The 22420-nt window shown below is 32.9% G+C and overlaps 1 protein-coding gene across 1 annotated transcript in view; it reads left to right on the forward strand.

The window, feature by feature from the left end:
• LOC140451283 (uncharacterized) overlaps positions 1-22420 on the forward strand; it is a 134415-nt gene that overhangs the window by 16318 nt on the left and 95677 nt on the right. The gene's annotated exons all lie outside the window — the stretch shown is intronic.

The raw sequence follows: 22420 nt of genomic DNA on the forward strand, positions 1-22420 counted from the left end.
GGTATACAATGTGTAGGGACTGTAAGGCAAAATAGATTCGCTGATTGTGATTTGATATCGGACAAAGACATGAAAAAACAAGGGCGTGGATCATTTCAGGAACAGAAAACTATTATCAATGGTACTCTCCTGACTGTAGTGAAGTGGTATGACAATAAAAGCGTTACAATTCTAAGCTCATATGCAGGAGCTTATCCATGTGGCAAAAAGAAAAGGTGGGATCGTATATCTAAGCAATATATTGAAATTGATTGTCCATCATCCATCCTCTTATACAATAAGAGTATGGGAGGTGTTGATGCTCGACTCGCTTATTGCTCTATACAGAATATCAATTAGGTCCAGAAAGTGGTACCACAAATTCTTTTATCACTTTATTAACATTATGGTTGTTCAAGCATGGCTTTTATATAGAAGAGACTGCATTGCTTTAAAAATATCAAACAAGGAACAACCACCCCTATTGGAATTCAAGGCAGAAATTGCACAAACTCTGTGTATGAAAAATAAAGTAAATGGTTCTAAAAGAGGGCGTCCATCTAGTTCAAATGTATCCACAGCATATGAGGAAAAGAGAAGGAAATACCATGCAACAGCACCTATTCCCTGCGCAGAGGTTAGAAAAGATGGAACGGGTCATTGGCTTATATATTTTGAGAAGAAAGGAAGATGCAAATATCCTAATTTTAAAGGAACTCCTAAAGCTCAATGCCAAAAGTGTAAAATATTTCTTTAGTTTTACTACAACTTCTAATTGTTCTAAGAATTTTCATACCGAATAAAGTTTTCACATAATAAATTTTTATTTCACTAAATGTAGGTTAATTGCATATTGTTGCTTACAGCACACATTCCGTATTTTCCAAAAAAGGGGGACCGACTCAAAAATTAAATTAGGGAACATTTATGTTCATAATTAAAGCCATATACAATGAAAAAAAAAACGGGTGTGGCAGTCCAGTGGGACTGCCGGTAGAAGTTATACTTCTATACACGCGTTTGCCGTTAAAAATTTATATAGAAAAGAATTAGTTATATAGGTATATGGTGCATCGTTTGCTGTATATAAACATTTGACCTGTAATAGGAGTATAGTAAATGAAGGATTGTATCAATATTTTAATGAAAATATATATTTTTATTTTTATATGTGTATAAAAGGAGTTAAATGCAAAAAAAAAATTTACACATACTCTGCAGTAAAATTCATTGTTTATTTTGTTATTAATATAAAAATTACAATACAATAAATACATGGCAACATAATTCAATATAATAATACAATATAAATTAAAATGTAATATTCATAAGTATTTAAAACTGCCAATATACATAACTTACTTTACGAAGATAAAAATAAAAAACCAACAACTCGGATTATGTTGTAAATTTTCATTTTATTTTAAAATTTATGTTTTTTGCGTATATTACATATATTTAATAAGATTAACGTGAGGATTTTAAATATTTCAAAAATAAAAAAGGAAATTCATAATTGGGATTCGAACTCACAACCACCAGCATATGAACCAAACACGTAAAGGATTTGCCAATTAGACATGACGCTAACGGATTTCAAAATTGACAGTTCTCGGTAAAACAGTGATTATTTTGAAATACAAAAGCCTAAAATAATTATAAACGTTTAATTTTAAATAATACAAAACATATCACATAAATAATAATAATAATACATATTATATTATATAATATTATATATATATATATATATATATATATATATATATATATATATATATATATATTAGAAATGATTATTTCGACCAAAAAAATATATATATATATAATATCACATAAATAATAATATTCATACATATTATATTATATTATATTATATAATATTATATATATATATATATAATATATATATATATATATATATATATATATATATATATATATATATATATATTAAATACAAAAGGAACATTTTTATTCTCGAGAGAGGAAGAGAGAGAAAATATATCTTCTGTCTCTCTCTTACTCATTATCTTACATATGTAATGGTTTCACAGATCCACTCTCATGCAAATTTCCAACGCCGACCGTGCATATAGAAGTATAACTTCAAAAATGTACCAGTTGACCAACATTGGTACAAAAGAGGAGAACAAATCAGAGATGCAATTGTTTAGCAATATTTTAGTAATGTATAATTTTATAAATAAGAATATTTTAGAAAGGTTCTGAAACTACTTGTGGCATGCGTGTGATTAATTGAGCAGGTATATCATCTAGGCCTACTGCTTCTCAATTACTTGTTACAATTTACATAATAATATTTGGCTCTGTCTGTTCCTAAATATTCTTCTTGCAAAAATGTATCATCGTCTAACAATATCGATATGTGTTTTTTCCACAATTTAAGTTTATTTAATTATAATAATATTATTATAAACTAAATTATAACTCGCTAAACCATAACCCTTATGAACTTACTAAACTTAACGTTTCTTAGAGCGACCACCCCATTTATTTTTCTTTTCCCTCGAGCCAAACCGTAAAAGCTGTATTTTATCATGTTCTTTTTGGGCTCTCGTTGACAAGAAATACGATTTTTTTTGCTTCGTGCAGTTGAAGGTGTTTGGCTTTAGGCAATATCTCTTTTGATATAAGAATACTAGAGAGACGAAAACATTAATGAAAAATCACATTTCTTTGTCATGTATTAGCTTCAAAAATAATGAAAATAGAATAAATAATAATATGGGATATAATATTTTTAAAATATGCTGGAAGTAAAAAAAGTACGAGTTGTTTTGTAGGATATTCACTTACGCAAACATTCCCGGAACCTTATACATTATATGAGTCGAATGAGCAAAATATTAACAAGAACAATTTTTCCTATAAAGGAGTCCTATAAGTTTCCTTACAGGAGTCGATGTTTGACCAGCAAACGAGAAAGACGTGTTTTAGCCACTCATTTATCGTGCTATTTAAATAGTAATTATTAAAGTCAATTTAAAAGTAATTAAGTAAAAAAACTAAGTGAAAGTGATTTGTATACTGAATATTGGAATCGTGAGTAGATAAAATATACTTTTTTCATCTATTTGGATTTAGATATTTAAGTAAATCACTGCAATCAGTTAGAAGTATTATCGAATTTCCAAGAACTGGTATTAGAGCGAAAGCTGTAAAACAGCACCGGTTTGAGTCGGATTTTAAATCCATTTAAAAGATGTAATCTTCCAGTTAGCTACCACAAAATGCATTATACTCAAAAGCAGTTAGTCAACTAAATAGTATATTAATCCCAAACAGAGATTTTCTATTTATATAACTAGAATATAGCTATTCTATTTAACACTCTAGAGAATTGTACAATTAATGACTATCTTGAAGGATTGAGTCAGCATATAGAACCGAAAAATATAATTTTCGCATTCCGTACATCAAACGGTAAAATATGCATATATCTATCATTTAAAAACCAAGTAGTTAAATTCATAGCAGAAACAAAGAAGATAATAGTAAATGGAAATATACTAGAAGCGAGAAGATTAATAACTCCATCAGTCCGCTTAATTCTGTTGAATGCATGTCCAAGCATACCTCCTAATTTAATAATGAACGAATCAATAAAAATAGGTTTAAATCCTCTCTCAGACATCATACCTACTAATAGAAGCAACCAATCCTGCCTTCAGTCATATCTTAAGCTTCCGAAGACAAATTTTCGTTTCACCTTTTCCAGACAACTTTGTACTACCTGAATCTTTTATCATCGAATTGGAACAAACATCATACCGCATATTTATAGCCCAAAACGAAACATGTTTCAAATGCAAATTAACTGGACACCAGGCAGCTAATTGTCCAAATATTTTACCTCCTAACCATCCTCACAATGATAGTACAATGCAAATAGAAATGAGACAAAATTCATTAATAAATCATACTCAACAAGATAATCTACAAAATACTCCCACAATCTCAAATACCACTCCCTTTACACTTACTACGTCTTCTCAAACCACATTACAAACAGTAGCAATCCCAAATTTATCAATAAACCAAACCCAACAATGGTCATTACAAAATACATCTATACATTTGACCACTTCTTCAGTTAACACTAAAATCGCAACACCTACATCGTCTAAGTCATCCTCTTATACCCAAAAACATAAATCAACCTCACCTGAAACAAGTCAACACTTACCTCCAAATAAAAATACACATATGAATTCTCACGAACCCCAGATAACTTCGAACAAAGCAAATGGAAAAAGAACCCTAGAAGATGCAATCACGCCACCCGCCGAAGAAAACTTTGCAAAACCTAAGCTTCAATTAAAGAAAAAAACCAAAACTGATGACAAAAACTTAAGAGATGAGATACCAAATCTCCAAACATTACTAGAACCAGTTAAAGAATTACATTAAATTAAATATGTAGAAAGGGAAAAGCAATTGTTCAGCTTCGATCAAGTAGTGGATCTATTCGAAAATATACAAGGATCAAAAGACATAATCAGCGTAAGAAAATTGTACTCAGAAGACTCTTATGCACTTATAAAGTTTCTAACGAAATTACATCCATACTACATCGACAAAAGAATGAAAACCAAAAGCACCAAATTAATACGAAAACTTGGCAAGTATATAGGTTTACTCTCTGCAGTGAAAACTTCATTGTCGGAAGAAGATTCTGACTCATAATTCCTCTAAAGAATAATAAGATCACTGTTGACTTCATGTTTGTTCCATCACATTTAGGTATACAAGGAAATAAAGAAGCAGATGAACTAGCCCGCCTAGCATCATTTAGCCAGGACTCCATTATTATTAATGAGGTTTCTTCTGGTGACTTTAAGTCAGAAATAAAATAGAAAGTGTTAAGTGCGTGGCAGAATAAGTGAAGTGCATCGCAAGGTAAACTCAAGGAAATCGAACAATAAAATTAGTGAAACCATGGCTCCAACTCACAGCGAATAGACACGACCAAGTGAAAATAGCGCGTTTGCGGCTGCGACACAGTGATTTGACACATAAACGCCTCTTTGCGCGGACTGTGCCGCCAATCTGTGAGAATTTTCAAGTAACACTTTCCGTGGAGCATATACTAACTCGGTGCAAAATATATAAAGCGGGAAGAGGGAAGCACACTATCCCAAATTATATAAAGGAAGTCTAATATTATAATAATAATTTGTCCTATAAAGGACAAAATATGAACATTAAAAAACACATTAAGTTATCTTAAAGACTCAGGACTGTATCAATTATTGTAATTTTTTCTAATTTTACCTGTAATATATTTTTTAGATCGCTATTAACCCTTGTGGTTGCAGCGTAAATAAATAAAAAAAAAATCTTTTCCTATACAAAAAATAGTCAGTTGGGCCACTATGTCAAATATTAAGCTTGTACGAAAAAACAAAAAAACTTTTACTTGGGTCACCTATTCAACTGTTTCCGATCCAATATCATTATCTATTACCTCCACGTTTGTCTTCAGTTTTGTATAGACCGGTAGAATGTAAGAAAGACGACTCTGAAGATCTTCAATAATGTACAAGTAGAAATATTCTCTTTTTATTTGAAATACGTCTGTTCTTTCATTTTTGAGACATTAACACAATTAAAAATAATACACTTATTAGAATATTTAAAATAAATGTGCATGTGTACGGAGCGCTGATGGGACGGAGCCGATGCACATCGTTATAATTTCTTGATATTTCAACCAGTGAATATGTATAGGAAAGTTTTAAGCTAAAACACAACTAATTGAAATTAAACTATTTAGGCTGAAAAAACCTATCAGGAATCAGGAACCTATTAGGAATAAATGTATTTATATTTTTATTGGTCGACACAGGTAGGTTCAAGATCTTATATACGAGGTCTGGCTATTAAATTACGAGATAGCTTATGAAAAATACTTTTATTTTAAAAATTATTCTACATTCGAATGCCCTCCTTTAATATATTCCCCTTCCCTCGCCACACACCATTCCATTCGTTTTCTCCATTTGTCAAAGCAATGCTGGAAGTCTTCTTTTGTTAGAGCTTTTAGGAGCTCCGCCGTTTTTTGCTTCACCTCTTTCATCAACTCGAACCGGATTCCTTTTAAGGCAGACTTGATATTCGGAAACAGGAAAAAGTCACAGCGTGTTAAATCAGGCCAGTACGGTGGGTGTTCGAGCACTGGAATGCCTCTAGCGGCTAAATAACGCTTCACAGGCATCGCGTTATGAGCAGGTGCGTTGTCCTGGTGCAAGATCTACGGCTTGTTTTTCCACAACTCCTGCCGTTTCTTACGAACTCTCCCTCGCAGCGTTGCCAAAAGTTTCAAATAGTAAGTTCGGTTTACAGTTTGGCCCTCTAGCACCCATTCCCGTTAATGTCTAAAAAAACGATTAGCATGGCTGTAAATTTGGATTTCGACATCCTTGCTTTTGTCATTCTTGGCGATGCAGGAGTTTTCCACTGCATAGATTTTCGCTTAGTTTCAACATCGTACTTAAATATCCAGTAATGTTTTCCATTAATTCAGGCTCTTCATGTAACCTCTCAAGAAAATCTGAGCAGATCTGTTGACGGACGACCTTTTGGTCAGGGGTCAAATTTTTTGGGACCACCTTTGCACAGACATTCTTTATGTTCAATTCGTCATGTAAAATTTTCCTGACTGTTTCTTTATCGGCGTTTACAGTCTAAGCAATCATCCGAATGCTCATACGATGATCTCCGCACACAATTTCATTTATTTTGGTCACTGTTTGCAAAGTTGAAACAGAGACAGGAGTAAAGGGGCTAGGACAGTTCGAGCGCAAAACCGACGATTTGGTGGATGCGCCCATAAGAAATAACATGGAAAACTCCACCAAAATCCAAGGTCCATTCTGCTCATTTTTGGCTCTTTTCGAAGTGGAGGCTCGACCGCATGTTGGATCGCAACGTATGAGGTGTCAAACGAGCGGGAAGGAAACGGGTAATACGTAGAGAGAAAAAACAAAGATGGCGGTATAGTCAAAACGGCACTATAACGTATCTCCGGGTCCATTAGTCCGATTGCAACGTATGAAGCGTTAAACGAAAGGTGAGAGAATAATGTATACATCAAGATGAAAAACAAGCAACAAAATCAATGCCAAAACGGTACTATAACGTATCTCCGTCTGTATTGATCCCATTACTACGTATGAGGTATCAAATGAATATAACGTACAGCAGCGGCTTTCGCTGAAAATAAAACGAATGGGAACGTTTACCATTCTTACACTATGACCAAACCAACATTCATCCAATCTATAATCTTCACAGTAACGCATGAAAATATATATTTTAATAATTATATTTTATACATACTACATAAAAATGTTGGCAAGGACAGTCAAGCAATAAGTAATGCTTAAATGTAATAAGTAATGGGTAAATGTATTAAGTAATAAACTGCTGTTAGTATCTAAGCAAAGGAATGATAGTAAGTTAACGAATATAGAGCCATGCATAAAAATGATTAAAAGCATGCCATGAAAGGAGCGTAGTCATAGGCCTGTTTCAACAAATTATACCACTCGGACTTTTTTTTAATTTAACGAGAAATTTTACATTAATCCGTTGCTCTTGTTTTTCGTCACACATTGTTATCGGCACGAGAAAAAACACGTTCTTTTCTAACTTCTACAGAAAAAATACTACTACAGCGACAAAAACGTGTTTTTGTACTAAAAGAGTAGACACTTCCAACTATCCTATGCTGCATTTGTTTCCCACTCTTCCCCTCTAGGACGCCTTCTACGCGCGCAGTCTCGTTATTTAATAGCCAGACCTCGTATTCTTCTTATATTAAAACAATGTTTTATGGATATTACTTAGAGAAATATTAGTGGTAATTTTAAAAATTTTGTAGTTAGCATGTTATACATTAGTTGTCTCATAAATGGGAAATATTTGGATTAAAGACTAACTTAAAATTTTCCAAAAACTGTAATTTAATTTCTTATCTTTAACTTAATCTATTAACTTACGAATGTAAAAATGTACATTTTATTATGCCAATCAAAGTCATTACAGTAAGTACTTACTAAAATTTATACATCCTCTTGGCAACGTTCCTAATGATTTTTCCTATATTTTTCGGATGTCGCCAAATTCCATTTTCTTAAGAAGCCCGATATAAAAAAAAGTCACGCCAAGTCTCCCACATAAAGGAAGCAGTTTATGTGCCACAAGGGGATCACGTTACTTTTCATTAATATTTTGTCTTTTTTGTTATCGGAGAATTTCTTTCCCAACCAAATTTAGTAAATTTTGAAAACCGTAAATAATATCACCGATATGTGACACGAAGGCTTCATACACTTCTGACATGGTGTAGTATCGTATATCAGGAAACAATATTGAATAAGCCTGGGACTCTAATAAGACGTATACAGAAATAATTCCGTTACGTTTCTTTATTGTCTGGCTATTTTTCGTGTTATTTTGTTTCTATTAACGAAATACGGTATGGTTAATATGATAATATGGATTTATTTATACTCCAGTCACTGTGGAGGAAAAGAGGTCAATACCTCTAAATTTTTTATAACTGAATCGATTTTGCTAATAATTTGGAATACGGCTTATCTTACATCCCTCTTCAAAAGTTATATATGCGATAGGTGAGCTTTTTATAATCACCACTTATTGAAAATAATGAAAAAAATTTATATTAAAGCATTTTATGGATTTAAATCGTGTTAAATTAGGTAATTAAAATATTGTCAATTATAATAATGGATATTGTGTACATTCTCAACCCTTAAATAATCTTAAAACCACCCCTTTTAATAAAAATAATTGTAAAAAATCGTTTAACAGGTTCAAACGCTTTTGTAGTGCATTTATATCATTTACAATGTAATTCTCTGCTTATATAAAATAATTTTGGTTGATTGCAACACTTCAACCCTTAAAAACTACCCCCTATGTCAAAATATATAAAAAAATCTTTTTAAACAACTTTAAAAGTTTTTAATGTACATTTTTATTCAAAAATTCCTTTCTTATCATTAAAATATTTTTTGATTGGTTGCTTATTTTCAACCCTTAAAAACCACCTCTATGCTCACGAAACAAATTCCCCTTTGGTAAATGTCTAAATAAAAAAATTAAGTATACTCATGCTGTTTTTATTGTAAAAAATTATGCATGAAAATACTTTACATTAGAAAATATACAAAATATATTTACAAAAATTAAAATTATTTACAATATATCAAATTATTCATTGTCTGAAGCGTCATTCTCGTCGTGTTCTAACTCCACCTCTTCGTCTATTGCAGGACAGTTTTGACAATTATTGTCGCCAGAGCATGTTCCACACGTAGCATTGCAAAATAGACCTAGTGTACGACAGCCACACGCTGAGCCGCAACCCTTTTTGCAATTGCAAAAAATCAGTTTCAATAGTTCTTCTGGTACAGATGAACTTTTCATTTTTATTGGTTGTAAAATATCATCACTCTTGAACCATCCCCAATCCGTTATATCAATCTCTTTATTTCCAAGCCATATCTGAGTTTGTAAATAAACTCTTTTGATATGCTCATTCAGGGCACTTACAGTTGGTACAAGAGATGATAATTTAACTGCACTATTTTTAGTTGTGGCTTTAATAAACGATTCATATCGCATTTGTTCAAGTAATGATGAATAATCTTCGACCTTATTCATTTTGTTCATGTGGGTGTCTTTGGCAAGGCCATACAGCAAAACAATACAGTATCTTCCAGCTTCTAAAATGTCTTCGAGATCTGAAGTACTCCTGTCATTGGCACTCATTGGCGGCTTGCCCACGTAACTTCAAAGGAGTGTCGGTTCTCTGTGTTCGTTAGTTCTCTGAAGCAAATGTTCAGTTTAGAGGTGCCTATATTATATACATAACATATATATGTATGTATGTATGTATTATATACATATTTGTGTGAGTGTTAGTGTGTCTGTTACCAGTTTTTCGAATATACTTAAATAAAGCATTTATATATACAGAAAATAAGTTGATGCTCCAAAATATAAATAACATGCTCCAAAATTTTTTAGAATAACTCCGTTAATTTTTAAGCTACAGTGTCCATTAAAAAATATTTTGAAGGTAATTTCAAAAGCTACAAGACTAAGTAGATTAAAATATGTTAAAATTCTTTCTTTTTAAATAGTAAAGGGCCAAAGTGCTGATTACAGGTGTGTCAGCCGCTGTATCTCAAACTTCAATTGGCTATATTGGCTATAAAAAAAAAGATTTTTTAATTTAAACATGATTTTTTCAAAAAATACGCATTTTAAACAGGCTAAACTTTTAAAACTTATAAATAACACTAAAATATAATGAATTGAAATGAGTTTTTATCAAAAAAGATGTCCATTTTCGGATATTTGATGTTAAATGCATCGAGTATAGTATCCCAAAAACAAAAGTCTTCAAACAATTATAAATCGCTTAGTATTGTACTTATAAAACTTAATAAAAAAACATTCGCTTTGTTTTTTTATAAGCTTTATTTTTGCTTATTATAGATTTTTCAATAAAACGCTTTGTTTTTGAGTTATTCGTACAAAATCATTGGAAAACATGTTCTTTTTTGCGAAAAGTTTACTTTTTCAAGTGCGTATAACTCAAAAAGTATTCATTTAGCGGAAAAAATTTATATAACATTTTTTGTTTAAAATTTGATTCTATCAATTCCCGAGGTTATTTTGAGTGTAAAAAGTTTAACCTCCTAGATGGGGTGCCAACCACCCCAGAGGTAGAAGCACACATCGGCACCATATAACTTATGTTTTTTTGAGTAATTTACTACCCACTCTAAAAATTTCAGATAAATCGGTGCAGTTATAAAAAATTTAAAGGGAAAATGCCACAGTAACTGGACTATTATAACTTAAAATAGCATGGCGGTACCTTAACTCGCAAACCGGCGAACTCTATTTGAACAAACTTTTCAGGAGAGACATAAAACATATTTTTTATAAGCTACTGACGACAAAATTTGCAATCCAGTTGGTGGATAATGTCATTACCTATTATTTTTGCCAATACATAATCGTTTATGCAATGATCCTTACAACACTCGGGTATTTTAAGCAGTTACCCAATTTTCTTTTACAGGAAAAATACGTAGGTACTGTTGGAGTTAGCTGGTATGCACCAGAGATTAATTCGAATAAAAATCCATTGGAGATTGTAAAATAGGCTTAACTTAAAACAAAACAAACGGAATTATACTAATAATTATGATTTATAACGTATTTCTAGTCTTCATCATGAGGAAGGTCGTCATATCGTCGCCATAAAGTGTTAACCTGCTAAATCCATTTTACCCAATTTTACAGAGAGAGAAAGAGGCAAAAAACGATTTCGCAGTATTTCTTTTTATAAAAATGAATGGAAAACAATAAAATAGTGCTTAAAATTAGTATAATTGTTGTATCATTGAAATTATAAAAAAGTAAACTGATAATTTTAGTTTTTAGTATTTTTCGGGAGATAGCTGGTTATCAGTTTTTCGAATTAGGCTAATAATGGACTTCATTAATGCAATCAAACCCGCGTATTCGATATGCAACGAAACTTTCTTATTCTAAGTACAAAAAAAATAAAAACAATAATAACGCTATTCATAGGGAAGATCTTCATAAAATTTGTGGTAGTCTACCGACAATGTCTTCTTGATTGCCTGAAGGTCTTCATAATTTTTGGCGGTTATTTTACGTCTTTCTAAGTATAGTGGCTTCAATTGGTCCCAAGAATGTGAATTTATTCTGTTATTCTTACGTTGAGGAATTGGTTTCCATTGATCAGCAAAGCTGACTTTATAATCAATTTTACTTTCGGATGTATACCTTAAAGCACGAATATCTGTAACTTTTAAATCACCTCTACCTCTTCCTGGTCTAATTGTTTTATAGCGCTGAATTGAATCACGATTTTTGAACAAATCATGTGTTAAATATTTTAATATGTAGAAAGCAGGCTTTTTTCTTGCTTTTAGACAGATAGGTACGTAATCCGCTGGTAGGTTAATGACTTCTTTGAGTTTTTGTTCGATGGTTGCATGAACCGAATCAACATCTGCGTATGGCCAGGTTCAAGATACTTTTGCTCTATTATTACATTATGAGTTATTGCTAGATTCAATAGATCATTGGCCATAACAGCGTTACTATTTTGGTACCCACAACCATCCGAATACATTATAATGGTGCTTCTTTCATCAGTCCCGTCTACTGAATGAGGGACACTAAGTAAAATTTTCTGTTCTATGAAATACATCCAAATACTGGCAAATTCCTCAGAACCAAAACCCCCTTTTATATTCGTTCCATATAAAACAATAGGCATCGGAATTCACTAAGTAGTGACAGAGATTGTGTACTTGGAGGTTTGTTTTGTAGTATAATGTGGAGCCTTTTGATTTTGGTGCCATCAACACGGCTTGCAAATCTGCTGTGAAAACATTTTGTTTCTCATTTTTATCTTTTTCTGTTTCTTCTCTTGCTTCTACTTTCCTCTGTATGTGACTTTTAAATTCTTCTTTCGAAAGTTGTCCAACCTTATAGCTAACACACTTTTCACATTCATCTTTTTTAGGGCGGAAAAGTGCAAAGTTCTTCTCATCGAAGGTTTTAGAAAACTATGCTATCGAAAGGGGCTCTTCTTTCCTCGATTTGCACCAATCGTTGACATACAATTTGTAAACATTTTGCCGAGACTGCCATTCAGCGAAAAGATATTTTTTTTGAGATGTTAACCTGCAATAATGTGACTCCATAACTGGTAAAGAATCCAAAAATTGCAGCAAGCATCCACGGTGATCTTTGAACGGTAGCACTCTATTGGTTGACTTGCGTAGCATACTTGGAGCACGTACTCCATAAGAATTTTTCCAGCTAAGAATTGTTCAGCCACCAATTACGAGAGTATTAAGAAACATGGTTCTGCACACTCTAAAACTTTCTTCTTGAACCGGTAGAAAATATTCTAAAGTTTGTCCCTTTTTCATATCGTTTTCTTTTTTTCGGTTCCGATGCCTTTTAGTCGTTACAAATTTAACCTGAATATTAATAAAAACCTTTTTTTCTCCCCAAGACATTTGCCAAAATGACTCAAAAATACGTTGCCTTTCGTATTCACTGATCAAAGAAAATTTCATAAGACATCTTTCTTTCGATGCACATTTGCATCTTGGTTTTTGAATCTGTGTCCGAATATGAAACTAAATTAATATTGACTTCGCTATCATCAGATATTCCTGATATCGTTGATTCTCTAGTAGAAATTTGGAACTGATCTTGCTTCTCATCATGCTCCTTGAGGTTGTTGACTTTCGATATTGGTATCTCTTCATTTTTGTTTCTAAATGTTTGTTAAATTATCAAAGACTTCGGTCATTGGTATCGCTATATCCGAGGCTATATCATCGTTTTCATTGCTTGCATCAAACATCTGGTACTCGTTCAAGAAGTTTAATTCATCAGTGCTCTCTGCTGGTAGATTTTAGCAGGGAATCTCTATTGCATTAATATTATTATTTAATAAGTTGAAAGTAGACTGTAGATCTACAAAAATTATTTCAACATTTTCAGATTTTCAACTTCAAGATTATTACTGGGTCCGTTTGCTTCCACTGTAAAATCTGTATCTTCATTGAGGTGTACATATTCGTTTAAATTTATAATATTGTCTTCAAAGTTGTCTATGTGTGTCGTTTGTACCATTTCTATCATCCGTCTAGAACGTGACATCTAAAATAAAAAAAAAACTTCATGTCATGACTATACTAAACAACAATGTGTTTTTATCAATATCAATAGAAGATCATACTAATCCCTTCCTTTTTCCTATTTAAAAGTAATTTTTTCATACTTCACATTATTTGCGTATGTGTTGGGCGCTTCATAAAAACCTACTTATATAGGAGGCTACTGGTCATAGTTTTGGGTCCTGATGTTAGTTAGCGTCGGATCCTCATCGTCAGCCTCTTTATCAAAGATTTCGTTCGCTGGATCACTTAACCTAACACTTTCTTCACAGCTTATGACTGTTTCATCGTCGATATATTAATTACATTTTAATTGCTTCAGGCAGCCAGTATGTGATAACGTTCCACATTTTGCACCTAAAAGACCACTTTGTGCAACTTTTAGGCACTTTTAACTACCAAGTCGTAATCACGATCGTTTCTCTGAGGAGCCACCTTGGAAAAAAAAATCTTGTAACAGATACAAGGATCAGCAACTGGCTTGTTGATTTATTTATATTCGCAAATTAACTTCTGATTTAAATTTTTTTAAAGATATTTAAACATATGATAATTCTTTATTTTTAACACGATTATGTGTTTTTGATGTTTGTTTCAAGATTTACAACATTAACCTAGTTTATTACTATTACCTTATTATACCTATTATTGACCCTGTATATTTTGTTCCTGAAATATCCGTAGTAATATACAGTGTGGCGCACCGAAAACGAAACAGAGGCATTTACTGGCAGATGATTCCTTTTTTGAAAAAACGCTCGGACCCGTCGATTTTGTTTTCGAGGGGGACACAAAATTGGCATAACATCACTTTAACATTTGCAGCCCCTTAAGCGGGGGTGGCATCATCCCTAAAATCTTAAATGAAAAGGGGGGTCGAATGATCCATTATTTGAAAGGTCTTTCAACACCCTTTATAATGATGTAAAATTCATGTATTCAATTCAGTAGTTTTGGAGATTTATTGATTTAAAGTTTAAAGTAGACTTTAATAGGTACATCAAATTAGTTTGTACTTCTTTCAGAAGAAATTTGAGTAAAAGCATTTTCTTGATAAGTAAATGCTTGTATTTACTACGCCCATGGTTTATTAATAATAAAAATAGCAATTGAAGTGTCCTTTGTGACAAAAAAAGTTGTTTCTTGAAGAAAGATAAGTAGTGAATGCCACGTACTTATTTTAAATAGGAAATAGTACATTAGTTTGCGATTGATTTGACCAATCTTTGTTGTTAAAATATCATTTATTGCTTTATACATAAATTAACCATGGTATATTCCACGGTAGAAAGTGTTGAAATTATTGAAATATTTTTCGGAAATAATCAGTGCGCTAATAGAACAGCACAAATTTTTAATGAGCGACATGAGAACAATAATGTGCACCGAAAATATGTTCTAGAACTTGTAGCTAAATTTCGGGAAACTGGATCAGTCGCCAATAAAAAACGTAATATTGAAAATCCTATAAGGAACGAAGCAACAGAAGTGGGGTTTTAGGGCAAGTTATTGTAGATCCTACATTAAGTACCCGCAAATTGCAAACTTCGTGTGGTGTTATTCGACGTACTATCCAACGGATTCTAAAGGCCCATAATTTTCATCCGTATAAAATTCACCTTGTACAAGAACTTAATGAAGACGATTTTGATAAGCGATTAGAATTTTGTGAAGTTATGAGTGAACGAATTACAAACGATGAACAATTTTTATTTAACATTTGCTTCTCCGACGAATGTTCCTTTTTTTTAAATGGCGAAATAAATCGTCATAATTGTCGATATTGGTCGGACTCTAATCCCAGAATTTACCATGAGGTACACACACAGACACAACGCCACAAACATTAAATGTTTGGGCTGGCATTTTTGGCGATCATTTGGTTGGTCCTTTTTTCTTACCTGGAAATTTGACTGGTGAAATGTATTTGGAATTACTGCAAAATGCCATAGATCCGGCGCTAACAGATATACTTGAAAATCAGAATGATGGTCGATACGTTGAGAATATGTTGATGTTCCAACAGGATGGTGCCCCACCACATTACGCATTAAGAGTTCGGCATTATTTAGATTAGACCTTTCCAGGTCAATGGATTGGTAGAAGAGGTGCCGTTGAATGGCCCCCAAGATCACCAGATTTATCACCTTTTAATTTCTTTTTGTGGGGTTACTTAAAAAGCAAAATCTATGCTATTCAGCCAACATCCTTAGAAGATTTACGACAAAGAATTGTGAATGAGTGCCATCAAATTACTCCTCAAATATTGCAAAATGTCCGGCAACGTTTTCAGCAAAATCTTTATTATTGCATGGAAAGTAATGGTGGTCATTTTCAACATTTACTCGGCTGACAGGTCAGTTCCTTCTTTATTTTTTAACAACTTTGCTGCTATGTATTGATCTCCTCTTACGATGATGTATTTAAACTTTAAATCAATAAATCTCCAAAACTACTGAATTGAAGTACATGAATTTTACATCATTGTAAAGGGAGTTAAAAGACCTCTTAAATGATGGATCATTCGACCCCCCTTTCCATTTAAAATTTTAGGGATGGTGCCACCCCTGCTTAGGGGGCTGCAAATGTTAATGTGATTTTATGCCAATTTTGTTTCCCCCTCGATAACAAAATCGACGGGTCCAAGCGTTTTTTTTAAAAAGGAATCATCTGCCAGTAAATGCATCTGTTTCGTTTTTGGTGCGCCACCCTGTATTTTGGTTTTTGTAGCTTCATTATAAGTAATATACTAGTATTTTCACTTTTGTACATTTATTTTTTATTTTATTTACACAAAAAATACAATGGTCTAATTTGACCTCGCCATAACTTAAACGTTTTCTTTTTTCATCATACCAGTTAACGGTTAAATCTATGATTTTGAATCTATAAAATTTAAACGCTATACATGCATCAGCACATGTTTTAATAATTATGAAGTACAAATTAATGTTCTAGTCTTGCTTACCATTTTGAGAACAAAGTTTGTGCACAGCATATTAATATTTTAAGACAATTCTTTAGAATTTGCTGGGTATTTTATTTTCACATTGTTAAGAAACTTAAACTCAACCGCCAAACATTTCTCAATACTTTTTCTATACAAAACCGCTTAATATTCCAGCCAGGATTTAAGTTCCAAACGTACACCATAATATCACACAATTCCGCTATTCCCGCTACGCCTAGAAGAAAACACAACATAAATCAATTATGTCGGTTTACGCAGCTCAAAGCTCGCAACTCTGTTTAGTCTCTTTCACTGGTAGCGACTGGTCGATTAGATGAAAAGAGATTACCAACAATTAGTTGTTCGTTATCGTCCAAGCTCGCTCAGGCTTTTCGTGTTTGTCGAGAGAAATTCGTTGTAGGTCAATTTGGGAAAAGCCGAACTATTGTTACACGTGGAGGAGAGAACATTATTTACCTTAACTGGTGTGTTTGTATGTAGTTGCCACTAAATTAATAAATACAAATAAGAATTTAGTATTAGAAGATCATCTGCGTTTATTTATGCAGGGTAATTTACATACGATACATAAAATCTGTTTGGTTTTCCCACTATGTAAACGGTTTCACTTTGCAAAATTTATATTTAGGGAGATTATCTAAAATAAAGTATATTTGATATAAAGTCTGGCAAATATTAAATGAAACTCAAAAATGACGCACCATAAGAGGTCAAATGTAGCCAAAATCACGTGCTCTTCATGAATTTGAGGAAATTTTGAATTCGATCATTGACGGCGCGTAAGAAAATATGTTTCTTTCGGTCACTTAACATAATAACACTAGAATATTATATTTCTGCTTATAATAATAAAAATCCTATATTAGATCTAGTATATGTAATAAGTTTTCATTTACACTAATAATGTTTCGACTGAGCAGATGAGTGGAAGTCGACTTGTAACGTTAGGCACCAATTTGTAACGTTCCAACGAACATTCATTGGGTGCCAATTTGTAATCCTTCGAGGCTCAATTTGTAACATCCCAACGTTGAGCTGCTGTTGTCAACTTGTAACCGCAAACCTTAGTTTGCTGCTACAATCCGACTAACATCACTAACAACGTTGGAGTGACAAATCGTTTCCCGTTGGGACCAATTTTTAACGTCATAACCCCTAATGTATCAATTGCAAAATTGCTACATTAGACGTTATACGAAACACTCCCTGGCTAGCTCACTCAGGACGTGAATATGGCCTACTCTGGAGCAACACACGCAAACAAGTAAAAAGAAGAAACAATACACAGTTAAATTAACACATGTTTATTAAAATATTAAACAAAAAGGGCAGAAAAATACATGTTTAAATATTATATTGAATTTTAAATAAAAATTATTCGACTTCTTGCTACAGTGTTACATTATAGTAAGGAAAAATGCTTGTCAAAGTCTGGACTAGCAAGAACAGGAGCAGATGTTAGTGCCTGTTTAATCTGACTGAAAGCTAAGTTAGCTTCTGGAGTCCAAACAATAGACTGTCCTTTCTTTTTACCCTTGAGTAAATCAGAAATAGGAGTACAAATGGATGTAAAATTATTCAAAAATCGACGGTAATAACCTATCAATCCGATAAGTCTACGAATTTGAGTAGTAGTTTTTGAAACTGGATATTCCAAAATAGCTTCTACTTTAGCTGGGTCAGTTCTTTACCCTTGTTGATCTACAACAAAACCAAGAAATTTAAGAGAAGGTCTACAAAACTGACACTTTTCAAAATTGACTGTAAGATTTGCATATTTAAGTCTCTTAAACAACATTTTAAGAATTTTGATATGACAATCAAAGTCAGGAGTAACAACAATAATATCATCAAGATAATAGAAAACATAAGGCTCCAGTAAAGGACCTATAACTGAATCCATAACTCTGCACATAGCTTGTGCACTATTATTTAAGCCAAAAGGTAATACATTAAAACAGAACAAACCTCTATTTTGAACTGTAAATGCAGTCTTTAATTTGGATTGATCATCCAAAAGTATCTGATAAAAAGCTTGTTTTAAATCGGTTGACGAAATAAATTTAGCATCTCTTACTTTAGATATGATTGAATCTATTAAAGGCATGGGGTAACTATCAGGAACTGTTATCGAATTAAGTTTTCGACCATCAAAACAAACTCTATAGGAACTATCTTTCTTCGGAACCAACCACAAAGGAGACAACCAAGGTGTACTGGTTGTTAATGGTTAGATGACCTTCAACTTAAGCATCTCATCAACTCCTTCGTTGAGAATTTTCTGCATAGCAGGCGAAAGAGGATATTGTCTTTGCCTAATTGGTTTCGCATCACCAGTGTCTATATGGTGAGTATAAAAGTGGGTTCTACCAATAGAATCTGTTGGGCCTATTTCCTTAAACAGTTTGACTACCGAATGTAGTTGTGAAAGCTGATGGGTGGATAAATTCTCTGAACTTACTATAGTATTAACAACACAAGTTGACAGTTTAGCTGTACTATACGAAAAATTTGTGAAATCCAAAGAAATTCTAAACAATTTCATAAAATCCATACCTAAAATCATTTTATGTGAGATAGAAGGAACCACTAAAACTTTTAACTTTTGTGTGCTACCAGATAAGGTAACAGGTAAAAACACATAACCTAAGGTACTTTGGACATTACCATCAGCAGTAGTTAGCTGTACTGAAATATCATAGTGAAGATGCAAATTCAGCTTCTTAAGAAGAAATAAGGCTGGAGAGCCAATAATAGAGACATTACTACCAGAGTCTACAAGTGCAGATATTGTTTCACTGCCAATATTTATTGAAATATATGGTCGATTATCCTGTGTACGAATATCGAGAAGAGGATTAGTTCTACATAAAGTATCAGACGTTGAAATCAACGGAAAAGAAATATTCGCAGGATTTAAAGAAACATTGTGCGTTGTATCTATGGGAGTTTTGTCTATAGGTAAAGGATTAAAATCACAATTAGAATCAGAAGTTTCAGCTCGCGTTTTAATAATAGGTGGTAGTTGAAATGTTACTCTGCTTGTCCTTTGTTTGAAGTTTTCTTCAAATTTTTTCCTGGTATGTTCTTCCCTTTTAGGTTTGATGCAGACATTTGACTGCAATGAGGTTGATTCCTGTCCACTATCGAACAACCTCGCGCTTCGTTTTTTGAACATTTGGGGCAATGTGCCTTAATAACGTTCTTAAAACCGCAACCATAACAAAATTTATTTTTCTGGTACATGCACTGAGGATACACATGACCTCGTTTGTTGCAATTCCAACAAATTTCATCAAGTGAATTTGTTTCATATGAAAATTTCTTATTATTATTATTAAAGTGGGGTATAGATAACGCAGACTCAATTCTTTTACAGTAAGAGGTAAGATCAGATACAGTGTCTATATCGTGCAAAGCCAAAGCTTTGATGTAGTCTGGCAAAAGACCACGTCTAATTTCAGATACTTTATCTTTCTCTGAAACGACAGAAGGTAAACGGAAGAAAAGAGCTTCAAAATTAGAGATAAATGTAGATACAGGTTCTCGAAAAGATTGCCTTGTAGAACGAATTTGTTCCCACAAATTCCTCTCATAATCTGCCGGAAGATAAGTTTCCTTTAAAGCGGCAACGAAGTCAGACCATGACTGAAATGTCTTTTTAAGAAGATGATTATGCCACCAAGTGAAAGCATTGCCATCAAACAGATCTCCTGCAGAAAGAAACAGGTCATCATTAGAACAATTCCTGGAGATTTTAAGCGTCTCAATTTGTTCAAGAAAAGGAATCAAAGGCTGTTTGCCGGAAAACTTTTGAATTCCCCATTTATAAATGGGCACAGACTTCACTACTGAAGATGCAGTATGTGATTCTACCCTAACTGGAGTAGATTCTGAAGGAAGATTAAGTTTTTCCACAAGCACACCCTCAATTGACAATAATTTACTCCGTAACTGTCTTTTGACTGTTTCCTGCGTTGAAGAAGTGGTCTTCAGACGAGATACACGGCCAGACAAATGAGTTAAACGAGAACAAATACATTTGTACCTATAATCAGACTTACTACCTGAAAATTCATCGATGATACTAGATAAATCAGCAAGAGTAGCCAAGGCCTGATTATGGTCTTGCTCAAATTCAAGAGGGACAACTGTTTCAGAGAAGCTTCTGTCTGATGCTTCCTGAGACAAAATTCCACTAAGGACTCTTCTTTTCTCATCGACAGTAGAAGGAACCTCAAGATCTCTAATAATTAACTCATAGGTTAACTCATCAGTTTTCAAATGCTTAGGGTTGATGGTAGCCATTTTGTAAGATTATTTAAAAAACAATAATTTATGTAAACCAACAAGTAACCAAATCAACTTTAAAGATAAAGATAATTAAATTTACGAAAATAATATAAAACTACTATTTTATATTTAATTAAGTTTTAACACTACCCAACAACACATGGACTTGTCAAGGTTAATGATAACCAGCAGACAAAAAAGGTTGGTGATCAAAAAAAAACTATCAGTAAAAATTAGATAAAAAAAATAAGTATAAAAAGTAAGTAAGATAGAAAATAGATATTTTTACTGAAATTTAATAAATTTACTACTCAAAATAGGAAGAAAAATGTTAAAGATAATAATAGCAAGAAAATATAAAAGTATTGTTTCAACTAAATACAAGAATGTATGCATTACTCAGAGTATATTACGTTGGTGCGCCAATTTGTAACGTTAGGCACCAATTTGTAACGTTCCAACGAACATTCATTGGGTGCCAATTTGTAATCCTTCGAGGCTCAATTTGTAACATCCCAACGTTGAGCTGCTGTTGTCAACTTGTAACCGCAAACCTTAGTTTGCTGCTACAATCCGACTAACATCACTAACAACGTTGGAGTGACAAATCGTTTCCCGTTGGGACCAATTTTTAACGTCATAACCCCTAATGTATCAATTGCAAAATTGCTACATTAGACGTTATACGAAACACTCCCTGGCTAGCTCACTCAGGACGTGAATATGGCCTACTCTGGAGCAACACACGCAAACAAGTAAAAAGAAGAAACAATACACAGTTAAATTAACACATGTTTATTAAAATATTAAACAAAAAGGGCAGAAAAATACATGTTTAAATATTATATTGAATTTTAAATAAAAATTATTCGACTTCTTGCTACAGTGTTACATTATAGTAAGGAAAAATGCTTGTCACCAAATCCTAGGTTTTATCCTGGTCTTTTCTGCTATGGTTGTTAGCAAGCCATGTTGTTAGTTGTGGATTTTCTTGCCCTGGAGTCAACTCTCCTATTGGAATGATAGTGCCATTCTCAGGCCGGTTGGTCTTCTGGATGTTAATATAAATTGACCCGCACCTGAGAAATGTATCCCGGAGGTTGACTCCTAATTCAGGAGACGACACAACAATTGGTTATTATTATACTTTTACAAAAGTCATGAAGAAAATCGACATTTTTAGAAATAAAAGCCATTATATCAACTTTTGTATCGAACGGGAAGGGGGAAATGACAACAAAAAGGAGTCTTTGTCACTAGCATTAAACTAAACAGAGAATAAAGATGGCACCTCTCGTTCCAAAGTAACAGAAATAGAGATGAAAATAAAATTCATTCTTTAGAAACTTGAGTAAAAGATAAAAATGATGATTAT

This window comes from Diabrotica undecimpunctata, chromosome 9, assembly GCF_040954645.1.
Source record: "Diabrotica undecimpunctata isolate CICGRU chromosome 9, icDiaUnde3, whole genome shotgun sequence".
Lineage (NCBI taxonomy): Eukaryota > Metazoa > Arthropoda > Insecta > Coleoptera > Chrysomelidae > Diabrotica > Diabrotica undecimpunctata.